Source organism: Anser cygnoides, chromosome 1, assembly GCF_040182565.1.
Source record: "Anser cygnoides isolate HZ-2024a breed goose chromosome 1, Taihu_goose_T2T_genome, whole genome shotgun sequence".
In the NCBI taxonomy this organism is placed as follows: domain Eukaryota; kingdom Metazoa; phylum Chordata; class Aves; order Anseriformes; family Anatidae; genus Anser; species Anser cygnoides.
Window position 1 is genome coordinate 50,070,591 of NC_089873.1, and position 11,449 is coordinate 50,082,039.

Below are 11,449 nucleotides of genomic sequence, written 5' to 3' on the forward strand. Positions count from 1 at the left end.
AACTTATGCAAAGAGAAAAATGATAAAGACTGGGAGATTTTTCTTTTTACTACAGAAAATTCCTGTATTTTTGTCCTCTATCTGTTCTAAGAGAAAAGAAAGTACAGAACAAGTCAGCCACTGTCTTCCTGTCTTTTACTTAGTAACCAAAAATGCCCCACTTTCTCCCCTCATCATAGCAGTCTATGTTTGAATGCCTGATTGGGAGCAGGAAAGGGAAACATGGCTGGAAGAAACCACATGCTCCTTCACTAGCTTCATACTGTGTGCCCATGTGTGTTCCTAGGAGGCAGCCAACCATATTCCAAACTCTTCTCAACATGCGGGATTAAAAACCACAGTTGCAGCAATTCCCTAGTCATTGGACTAAGGGAGTAGGGGTATCTTGTTCTTCTTTTAAATGTGCACATAAATCTGCAACTCAGATGTCACTATGCATATTCTGCTCAGAATGCGGCTTTTACATTTCACAATGTATTCATAAATTTCTCATTTTTCCTTCCTAACCCAGTTTTTCCATTTTCTGGCTTTCTGCTTTTGCATTTGCTTCTATTGATTAAATGCCATTTTATTTGTGTGGCTTCCCATGAGGCACCCTAAACCTTGAATTCGTGTATTCATTCCTCTCTAATGCCCTGTGGCAACATAAGGTGATGAAAAGTCACTTCACGTTGCACAGTAGCAATCAGACTGGTAAGATAAAGTTATGAGAATCAGCAAGTTTCTTCTCAATCTATATTCTTAAAATATTTTAAAGTACCCTTCATATATAAGGTATAGAAGAAATAGAGAACATCTGTGTATTTGCCAGCAAAATTTAAGTTGGACCAGGCAGCGAGTAGCGGGCACCTTGGATCCAGGCCGGGGTATCAGACAGGCAGGGGGGCCGTGCTGGTACGCCCAGGGAGACCTGCGAATGTGGTGTGCGTGAGGGACGAGTCTGTGAGTGCTGCATGTGTGCAGCAAACTTCAGGCTGGAGCAGACAGTAGGCCACCCTTAAAGTGGGTAAGCAGGCCCAGAATCCAGTCAGGGGTGTGTGACACAGAGCAGCCATGCCGGTACTTGAAGGATCCACACGTGTGTGTGCCTATGAACCTGAAGAGCGCTCTGTGTGTGCCTGCACCAGTGACCTTCCGTCTGTACCAGCTGGAGGAGGAACGGGCCTCATCTGTGTGTCTGTGTTTTAAGTGAGGCCCATGTGTAAATGCTGCTGAAGGCAGCCCATGTGTCTCTGGATACGTGCTCTGCTTTGCTGCTGGTGGGACCTGCAAAGGGGAAGGTGGCAGCCGCATCCCCAGCCTGGGCTGAGACCCTGGGACCCCAGGCACTGGGCTGGGCCCCAGCAGCCTGACAGGAGTGGCCCTGGGCTAGAGCAGCTGGAGGAGGTGGCCACACTTGTCACCCTTCACCTCCCTTAACATTTATAAGTAGAACTGTGATTTTCCAGTAGTACGTATTTATATGTACACGCGTATTTTCAATACTTATTTTCACATAGTGTCAAGATGAGAAAAATCAGAAAAATATAAAATGAGTTGTAAGTACATTTAAAATAAAACTAAGTCTCAAAACAAAGTATTTCTGAACTTTTAAAAATTGAGGTGTTTCATAAATCATATTTTTTTCCATATTTTTTCCCCAAAAGCTACACATCAGCAGAGATAAAAATGGTGACATTTTTGTTTTTTGATAGCATAGGAAAGTCTTCTAATCCAACAAATTTGGCAAATGTAACTAGAGATTCATGAAATATTTGTTTTGATTTTGTTTGGTTGCTTTTTTTTTTTTTTCCAACAGATGTTTTGGTCAAAATTATTTTCCCAGGTCAGCCCAGCATCCCATATTAAAACCACAAATCCTAGTATTGTAAGAATACATGCAGTTAGTCTGTAATACGTGAGTAGTCTTATAGCTTTCAAAAGATCTTGCTTCCTGTGCTTTTACTATGTAAATGTCTGCAGGACTTGAAGACAGTCAAAAAAAAGGTTTATTTCCCAGGATAATTCATTCATATAGAATTAAGTTATTGTAAAATGTTATTTTCTGTGCAAGTGAGGCAACTACAGGGTAGTATGATACAATTGTTTATTCCAGACAACAGAGACAAAAATGTTCTTCCATCTCTTTATAATCAATATTCCACGCTGCACATGGCGATTGCATCTCACTCCTTAAGCTTTTTTCATGTGCTACAATTTTTTTTAAATAACTCTAAACATAAGTGATTTACAAATACTAACCTGCAATTCCATTCTTTTCCCAGTTACATCCATTCCTTACTAATTTTGGACATGACCAAGGAATACTGGAGAGAATACTCAAAAGGACACAATTCCAAGTGTGTTCTTCTTAGCTCATCCATGACATGCATGAGGAATAGCAGAGTCCTGCCACAATTTCTTACAATTTTAGCATATGTAGAGAAAGGTATAAATCATATTTCCATGGCTAACTGGTACAGTTTTGAGTTTAAAGGTGAAATCTTGCTGTTAAAATCCTTTGGAGCCAAGATTTCAATGTTTTAGCTGTGCCACAAAGTTTTTTTTATTGTCCCTTAAAGGCCTAGTTCTACGTATAGGGGTGCTATAGAAAGATTTCCAGAAACAGCTTTTCTTGAAGTGGAAGAAAGTGGTGATAGTGTTCACTTATTAGGTAGAAGAATCAGTGCCTGTGTATAGCTCTGTCTCTGCAGGCTGCTGCAGAGGATGGGCACAGCAGGAGTCCTTCAGATCACTGCCCCTTTTGGACATCTTGTCATTCATACTCCATTTCAACATTTTGTTTTTGTGATAATTCTTCTAATTTTCAGTGCTGTCAAATGATGTAGACTATAAAATTGTGGGATTACTCCTCAATCCTATCACCTTTGTGCTTAATGAGACAAGATATTAATGTTTAAGTGGTGGTAGCTGTCACCTCAAGGGCAAATTGCTGTTTCTCTTTTTCCCAGATAAATGGAATTAGGATGCAAGTCCCAAAGAGCTCAGAGGAATATATTATTGCACTAAATCCAAGAGCTGTCATTCCTACAGTTAGTAGAGAGGAGAGGCGAAATTCCCCAAGTCTCTCACAGGTCCAAGCCTTACTCTTAAGCAAACTAGACTTAGTGCCTAATGGTAAAACAAAGAAAAAGGATATGTCCACTTCAGAGTTTATGCTTGGATGTGGATCACACTAAAGCAAATATCCTGGCTGTTTCAACTTGCTAGTCTCAGGTTCTTATTACAGGGAGGACTCAGAGTGGATGAAATGGGATGCTTTTGGGTGAAACCAAGACAGAAAGAATCCTCCCTGGATTGCATCTAAAGCTCTGCAGCTGCTGAGGACACTCAGTGCGTGGGACCAGTGCATTATGACACCAAGCTGAGTGGTGCAGTTGATACAACAGAAGGAAGGGATGCCATCCAAAGGGACCTGGACAAGCTTGAGAAGCAGGCCCAAGTAAAGTTAATGAGGTTCAACAAGTCAAAGTGCAAGGTGTTGCACCTGGGTCGGGGTAATCCTGGACATGAGTACAGACTGGGAGAAGAACTCATTGAGAGCAGCCCTGCAGAGAAGGACTTGGGCGTTCTGGTGGATGAAAAGCTTGACATGAGCCAGCAGTGAGCACTTGTAGCCCAGAAGGCCAACTGCATCCTGGGCTGCATCGACAGATGAGCGGTCAGGGGAGGTGATTGTGCCTCTCTACTCTGCCCGTGTGAGGCCACACTTAGAGTTCTGCGTCCAGCTCAGGGGCCCCCAGAACAAGAAGAATGTGGATCTGTTAGAGTGGGTCAAGAGAAGGCCCACAAAGATGATCAGAGGGCTGGAGCACCTCTCCTAAAAGTAAAAACTGAGAGAGGTGGGGCTGTTCAGCCTGGCGAAGGGAAGGTTCTGGGGTGACCTCAGTGCAGCCTTTCAATACTCAAAGGGGGCTTATAAGAAAGATGGAGAGCAACTTGCTCGATCAGATAATGACAGGACAAGGGGGAATGGTTTTCAACTAAAAGAGGCAAGATACACATTAGAGGTTAGGAGGAAATTCTTCACTAAGAGGATGGTGAGACACTGGAATAGGTTGCCCAGAGATGTTATGGATGCCTCATCCCTGGAAGTGTTCAAGACCAGGTTAGATGAAGCCCTGGGCAACCTGATCTAGTGGGTGGCATCCCTGCCTATGGCAGGAGGGTTGGAGCTAGATGATCTTTGAGGTCCCTTCCAACCCAAGCCATTCTATGGTTCTGTGACCATATTGGAGTCAGTTCAAGGTAAAGCATCCTGAAACATGCTTCATGGACATAAGATCCTCAGCACCATCAGGTGCTTTCTACAGCTGTTCCCAATACTTTTTAATGCAGACAGAACTAATGAAAGATCATCTGGGCCCCTCCTGTGCTTCAATAAAAAATAAAAATAAATTAAAAAAAAACACTTGTTTACTTTAACCTCTGTTTTACTTTCTTGTTTAGCAATATCTAATATAACTGAGGAAATATTGCTAGGCATTTTTATATATTATTTCTGTATTTCTCTTCTCTTTTTTTTTTTTCATATCAGAAAAGAGAAGATAGTCTTTAAGAAAAAGCCGTGTCTGCAAGGCAGGATGTACAGATTCTAGTCATAGAACTGTAATATTTTTTAGGTGAGTGACCAACTTGTTTGACAGGACTGAACTTTTTCATTTATTATAAGGGTTATAATACTTTTCTGCCCTATAACAATACTGGAAAGATGAATAAATGAATGTTGAAATGACTTTAAAGAGAGACACAGAAAGCTCACACAAAATCAAAATTTAGATTTTATATTTATCTTTCATTGTGTGTATTTAGCCAAACTTGAATAAGGAAATTTCTATCTGCAGAACTGTTAGAAGAAATCAGATACTTCAGATGATGTGAGTTTCAAAGAGAAGAACCACTTTAGTCAATTTATTATGTAAAGAGAATAGTTAGAAATCCACAAAATGAGGGATGTTCTGGAATTTATGAATATAGAACTAACTGTATTACACAAAAAAAAAAAAAAAAAAGTGAACACTGCTGAGATATTTCTCTGAATAGATATCTCTACCTCCATGGACAGATTTGAGTTCTAAAATTGCATAGCATGGAAGTGTTTACCTCTGTCTTTCCTAAGCACTGGAATTTCAGGCACAGCTCCTGTTGTATCTTACTATCACAATGAGTAGGGTTATTCCACCATGAGGGGCCTAATGTTTCCTAGGCATGTGACATATGAGAGATGTCCTCATGTGTAAGTGCAATCAGTAGCTCATTCTCTCCAGTTACGTTCTGCTGTGAGACAGAAAACAGCACTGTTGAAGCAACATTCAACAGGGTTTGCACGATGCTGTCTCAGAGGTTGTACACTCTGCAGAGCTCAGAACTTGGCTGAAGGGAATAGCTGACTATCTTCAGTAGATGTACCCATGCATAGTTACTGTATAGGTTTTTGATCCTTTTGTGGGCCACACTCTTGAAAGCTAGGCACAGTGATGTCCAACAAGTACTTTACAACATTTTTATGAGACCTATCTGATGAATGCTTAAGCAAGTGTATCTTCTTAAAAGAATGTCTTGCCAGCATTAAGAGGTTAGCAATTACTACCGGCTGGAGCACAATTGTGTTGAGCTTTCTGGGGAGTATAGAGTATCTGGTCTTTTGAAAAGAAGATGTATCTATTGCATGGTAATATATGAGAGATGTTGTGTTTTGGATGGCTTCAGCATTAAGACAATCTTAAGAGAATTTCTTCTGGGTGGATTTTCTTATATTGTTGAAGAAGTTGAACTAATGTTCTTACTGTGATACTGAGAAACATCCTTACTTATAAATAGGCTTATTAGTAACCTCCTTTCCCTCCTTTTATGACTGTCAATATAGTTTCCTGTGTTTCATTCTGGGAAGGAGACAGAGTACATTTTATAACCATGCTAACCTGAAGAACACAGTTCTGTAATACATTCCTTTTATGGATCCCTTAGGTGATAGCCTCTGTTGGCATAAAGTCCACACAGGGTTAGCAATGAGTGTTGTAATGTGCTGGAGGCTGTGTTGTGCTACAGGATTTGTATCAATCCATGTACAGATGGAAACACTCAAGACCAGGTCCAAATCAGGGGAAGTCTGGAAATACAGGATAGTGTCTTTTGGAAAACTAATTAAAGTTTTTAAGTCATGTTATTAAGAAGCCTTTACTGATGTTGTAAGATATTAGTTCAACTGTCTTGTTACTCTACAGCTGAGCAAATATAGCTGTATAACAGGCAGGAAAGAAAGGCAGTAAGAATGTCTTACTGCCCTCTGAAGTACATTAAGACCTTCATTTAAATATATGTATATTGCAGGAGGATCCTACTTTGCAACTCTGAAGACTGAGTACCAACAAAACTTGAAGTGGAATAAAAATAGTGATGCTCCACTATCCCCACCCCAACCACACACACTCAAAAACTTTTCTAACAGTGTTTAAAAAGGGACGTATTACTGATTACCAGGATCATCTGTGTATCCAAGTTGTTGTAATGCAGGGCTTTCAGTTTCCTACTTTGTTTTTAGTGAAGTGCATACTGACCTAAACAGCATTTGTATCTCATGGGTCTTGAAAATTCCACCCAGAAACGATCCCGAACAGAATATAATAAATTCTAATAAAATTAATTGGTAGATGTTAGCTGCTGTAAGTCAGAATAAATCTTGTCTTTACTGTTAGCTAGTTTTGAATTTATGTCACAAAATTATCTCTTTATTACAAATTCCATTTTACAATAGGTGTAATGCTCTGACCTGCTGGTATTTGGCAGCCCATGTCAATCTAGCAATTTTGCTGATTTTGACATGCAATCACATGGACAGTACAAGCTGAAAATATTGACTCCCAGAAGTTTGTAGTGTTTTATTCTGATAACTGCAATACATTTTAAGTGTCAGTCTTCACAGGACCACCACTACAATATGTATTTGATTTAAAAAATTGAAAGATTTGTTTTCCTTACAGCATGAATTAATAAAGTTGTCTTGTTCTCTGTGGTGACCTTTAAAAATTAGATATCTCTATTACCTTGGAAAAACATAGATTCTTACAATAATATCTACCAGAGAACAAAAAAAAAAAAATCAGCAGGTTTGGAATCTACAAATCAACATCTTGGACTGCTTATGGATTTTGTTTGCTTCTGTTTCTTTGAACAGACAAAAAGTTAAAGGACAAACAGCAAAAAGTATTTAAATGCCAGTACTTTTTTGATTATATTAAAGTAACAGATAGCAAATGAAAGTTGTGTTTGTTTAAACTTTATCTTAAAGCAATTCTAGAGCTGAGATTCAGGGAGTACTGTGGAAAGCCTGTTAAAAAGGAGAAAGAACTAAAACTGTTTTTCAGCCAGTGTTACGAAAGAATAATTTTTATATTGCCCACTTTATGATGATAAGAAATATGCCCTTCATTCTTTTCCACATTGAGAATGTGTTGATTATAGTTTCATGAAAATAAAAAGAGCCTAATGTGTGATAAGACCCAAAGTGTTGGGTTTTTATTGTTTAATAATGTGAAATTAATCTGAAGGAAGAAGAGAATTCAGTTCTTGCTCTTTCTTTATGTCATGCTGTTATTGAAAAAGAATAAATAGCAGAGGATTCTTGTATTTAGATGTAGCCTTATACCAGATGCCATATAATTAAAGATGTAGACATACCAGACATACCTAATATAATTATTTAATATCTAATATTACAGTATAATACTATTAAAATATCTCAGGATGAAATTCCTTCAATTCTTTAATAGGGTAAATAATTCTTTAATAAGTAATGGTTAGGAGATGAATAAGGACTCCTTTTCCACCATTTTTATCCCCAGAAAAAAATATTGGAAGTGTAAAATCATTCACTAGGTGTCACTCTTATCTTTATGAACCTGCTGATAGATCGTTCCAGCATGGCAGGAGACAACATTCCCTGCTGGAAATGTCATCTCGTAGCTAGAATGTAAGGCCATATCCCTGGCTACTTGCAATCATTAAAAAAAACACACCCTTTTTCAAGTGAGCAGGAACATTGTTAACCAGAGAAAACTACAAGTTGGCATACTTTCATTCCTGATGACTTAAATATTTATCTATATTTTAGACTAAATGTTATTCACATTTCTTTCTGAAACCAATGTGGGCATACACAATCATCTGCATTATTCCTCACCCAAAGACACCCATTTTTATCGATTAAAAAGCCTGCATCAAAAGATAGTACTGAAGCTTGTAAAAAACTTCAGTAGAATATAATTGTTCACTTAAGGGTTCATCCCAACCTAGACACACACAAGTAAGAAAATGTTTCAGCTCAATATCCACCGAAGTCCCACAGGAGGAGGTGGTCTTAATTTAACTAGTAGGTCCATTCCAAGGGACTTAATTCAACACAGGGGACACCCATCTCAGTCTCCCACCTTTCGGATAAAAAAGTGTATTAGTTTTCACCATCTTCTGCCAGAACTGTTCCTTTTTGCCCAGCTCTACAGTGAGTATTTCTCTGCCTCAGTTTCTAGAACCATTATAAGAAAGGTGTATTCCAGTCTGTTCTCAAATGAACCTATGAACGTTGCAAGCAAGACTGAGAAAAAAAAATCCAAAAACACACCCATCCGCTAGTTAAGAAATATTTGGGCATTTTGGGCTCCAGTCTCCTCATGTACAGTTGAGAATTCACAACTGTGAATGTCATTAAGGACTGATCACTTCTGCTCCTATTCCGTTAATTTAGCCTTTTGTTTATTTGGCCAATATTAGAAGGATTCCAAAATGAAATATTTTTCCCTGTAATTTTCATCCAGAAGCTTACAAGAGAAATGATCACTGTTTATTTATCTCTTTAAATGTGCATACATATATATATATAAAGCAAGATAAAGACACATTCAGCTTGATGGTAAGGCTGTCACGTGAATTATTCATGAGACTTCAGACATCATATACAGCCTTATATTTTTCCATTTTTAAATTGTGATGTGCATTGGATGATTTTTGCACTGAGAAAAGAGATTTATATTATTTTTTTTCTCTTTTTTTCAGTTTTAGTTTATTACTTTTCCTAATCATGGTTCATGTTCCATTCCTGTGACTGGAAACAGATTTGTGGAAGAAAGCAATCTACATAATAATCAAGGTAAGACAGTATTACAGGAAACCAGATGGTTATATGTAGAAGTCTTCAAATAACATGGCTGCATTATTGATTCTATTGAGATGGTATCCACAGATCATCATAAAGATTTATGTTTCAGTCTTCTGCTGCAAAAGCTTAGTAAGACATAAATCTTATCCCCAAATGCTTAAAATCTATGACGAGCTTAAAGGGAGAAAGGGACAGAAAGGTAAAGGTTCAGAATGATGATGGCCACATGTCAGCTTAATTCTGGCTTCTCTTTATTATTTTAGGACATGCCTTCAAGTCAAAAAATGAAAATGTAAAGACCTATAGTTAGAGTCTTTTTTCTGCTCAAATAAGTCTGAATGTTGTGATGTGTTTATCCTATTCATGCTTTTCCTGTCTGTTTAATGTCACACCACTGTTATTACCACGAAATACTCTTCCTGTTGCCCAAAAGTTTCTTTAGAAACAAGTATTACAGCAATAATCCAGGGGAAAAAAAAAAGAAAAAAAAAAGTACTTTTTCTATTTTCACCTGTTAGAATGAATATAGGCAGAACCCTTTATATTTTAGTCTCTTAAGAGCTGGTTAAAGAGGATTTCCATATGAAGAGAAGCCATATCCCAGGAGATGAGGAGGAAGGAGGAGGTAGGAAAGTTCTTCTGCTGTGTTACTCTGAAAACTCTAAACTTCACATATGAGTGAAATTGATGATATACATGCTAAGGGTTCAAGTCTTGCTGGATGACGGACTTCTTAGAGGAACAGAGTTCTACAAAGAAGCAGATGAGCCTAGCACAGTACAGGGTGAATCACATCAGTCTGATTCCCTTCAGAGATCCCCTTCTGTAATGAAATGGAGAATATCATCATTAAAGTTTTGCATAGCTGTATCAATAGTTCCTCATTTAATTAGATCATCAGTAATTGCTAAGCTAAGGATCTCTGTAAAATCTGCATTGCAGAGCAGCAGGGTACCCCATCTCTGAAATATAGAATGTGAAGTCCAAATTTGTTTAAACAAAAATTTTGAAAGTCTATTTCAAATCTAATGTAAAAGATCTTTTAAAATAGCTCAGTTAGTTTTATATTTTTCTGTAGGATTCTGGAATCAACAAAAGTGGAAACAACAAGTTTATATGTACCCAATTTCTTCCTCTTTCCCGTTAAGCTCAATATGAGTCAACAGTATGTCCTGGTGGCCAGAAGGACCAACAATATCCTGTGGTGCATTAAGCTCAGTACAGCTAATGGAAAAAGAAGTCATTGTCCCACCATACTCAGCACTGGTACAGTCTCACCTTGAGTACTACTTTGGTCTGTTCAAAGGACGGCAACAAAGGTGATGAAAGAACTAGAGGGTTTGACTTACGAGGAACAGCTGAGCCCAATTGGTTTGTTCTGCTTAGAGAAGAAGAAGATGAGTCTTAGGGGTAACCTCATTGCTGTCTACAACTTACTCATGAGAGCGAGCAGAGAGGGAGCTGCAGATCTCTCCTCTCTGGTGGCCCATGATAGGCCCAAGGGAATGGCTTAAAATTTCATCAAGGGAAGTTCAGATTTTATATTTGGCAAAAGTTCTTCACTGAGAGGGTGGTCAGGCACTGGAACAAAGTCTCCATGCAAGTGGTCATGGCCCCAGACATGTTGGTGTTCATGAAGTCAGGAGATGGACTCAATCCTTGTGGGTCCCTTCCAACTCAGGATATTCTGTGATTCTGTGACTGAACATTTGCAACTGAATAAAAGGATTTTTGTACAATTACTTCAGTTATTATTCTGATCCTAGAAAACAAATTACATACTAATACTTTCCAGGAATTCAAATCTGTCTTTCGCAAAAGGCATTTAAAAACTGAGAACCTGTATTAATCAGTTGCAACTTACAATTTAATGTCAGTGGATGCTGTGGTAGTCCTAAGAAATAATCATTTCAAAAATGATTGAGAATCTAATTTCAGACACCACAAAATAATATTCAGAAAATGATGAGCACTCAAATTTATTAAAGCAAAACTTTTCTTTTTCTTGTCTGTAATCAGTAACTTTGAAATCTTACCCAGAGACTTTTAAGACAACCTTATCCTCTGATCAATGCATCTGTATATATTCATTTTTAAATTAAGCCTCAATAATTAAATCTGAAATAAACACAGTACACACTTTGTTTTCCGTAGTAAAATTTTTCTATTTGCTATTTAGATTTCTGTATACTTAGATGAAACACAAATTTCAGCAGTTTTTACAGATGTCTAGTTCAGAGTCTGCTTGTAATCAAACCTTTGTGTAGCCATGGCTTGTTCTTGAGAGAGACTATCACT

General features: G+C 38.0%; 1 long non-coding RNA gene across 2 annotated transcripts in view; it reads left to right on the forward strand.

Annotated features, from left to right (window-relative positions):
• Window positions 1-11,248, forward strand: part of LOC106036972 (uncharacterized) — a 36,881-nt gene extending 25,633 nt beyond the window's left edge. The window contains exons 5-7 of one of the 2 annotated variants that reach the window (XR_010830715.1): window positions 4,538-4,622; window positions 9,049-9,142; window positions 10,300-11,248. This is a non-coding gene — a long non-coding RNA (uncharacterized lncRNA). The remainder of the gene's footprint in view (window positions 1-4,537; window positions 4,623-9,048; window positions 9,143-10,299) is intronic. The other variant, XR_010830716.1, reaches the window with a different exon arrangement.
• The last annotated feature ends 201 nt before the right edge of the window (window positions 11,249-11,449 follow it).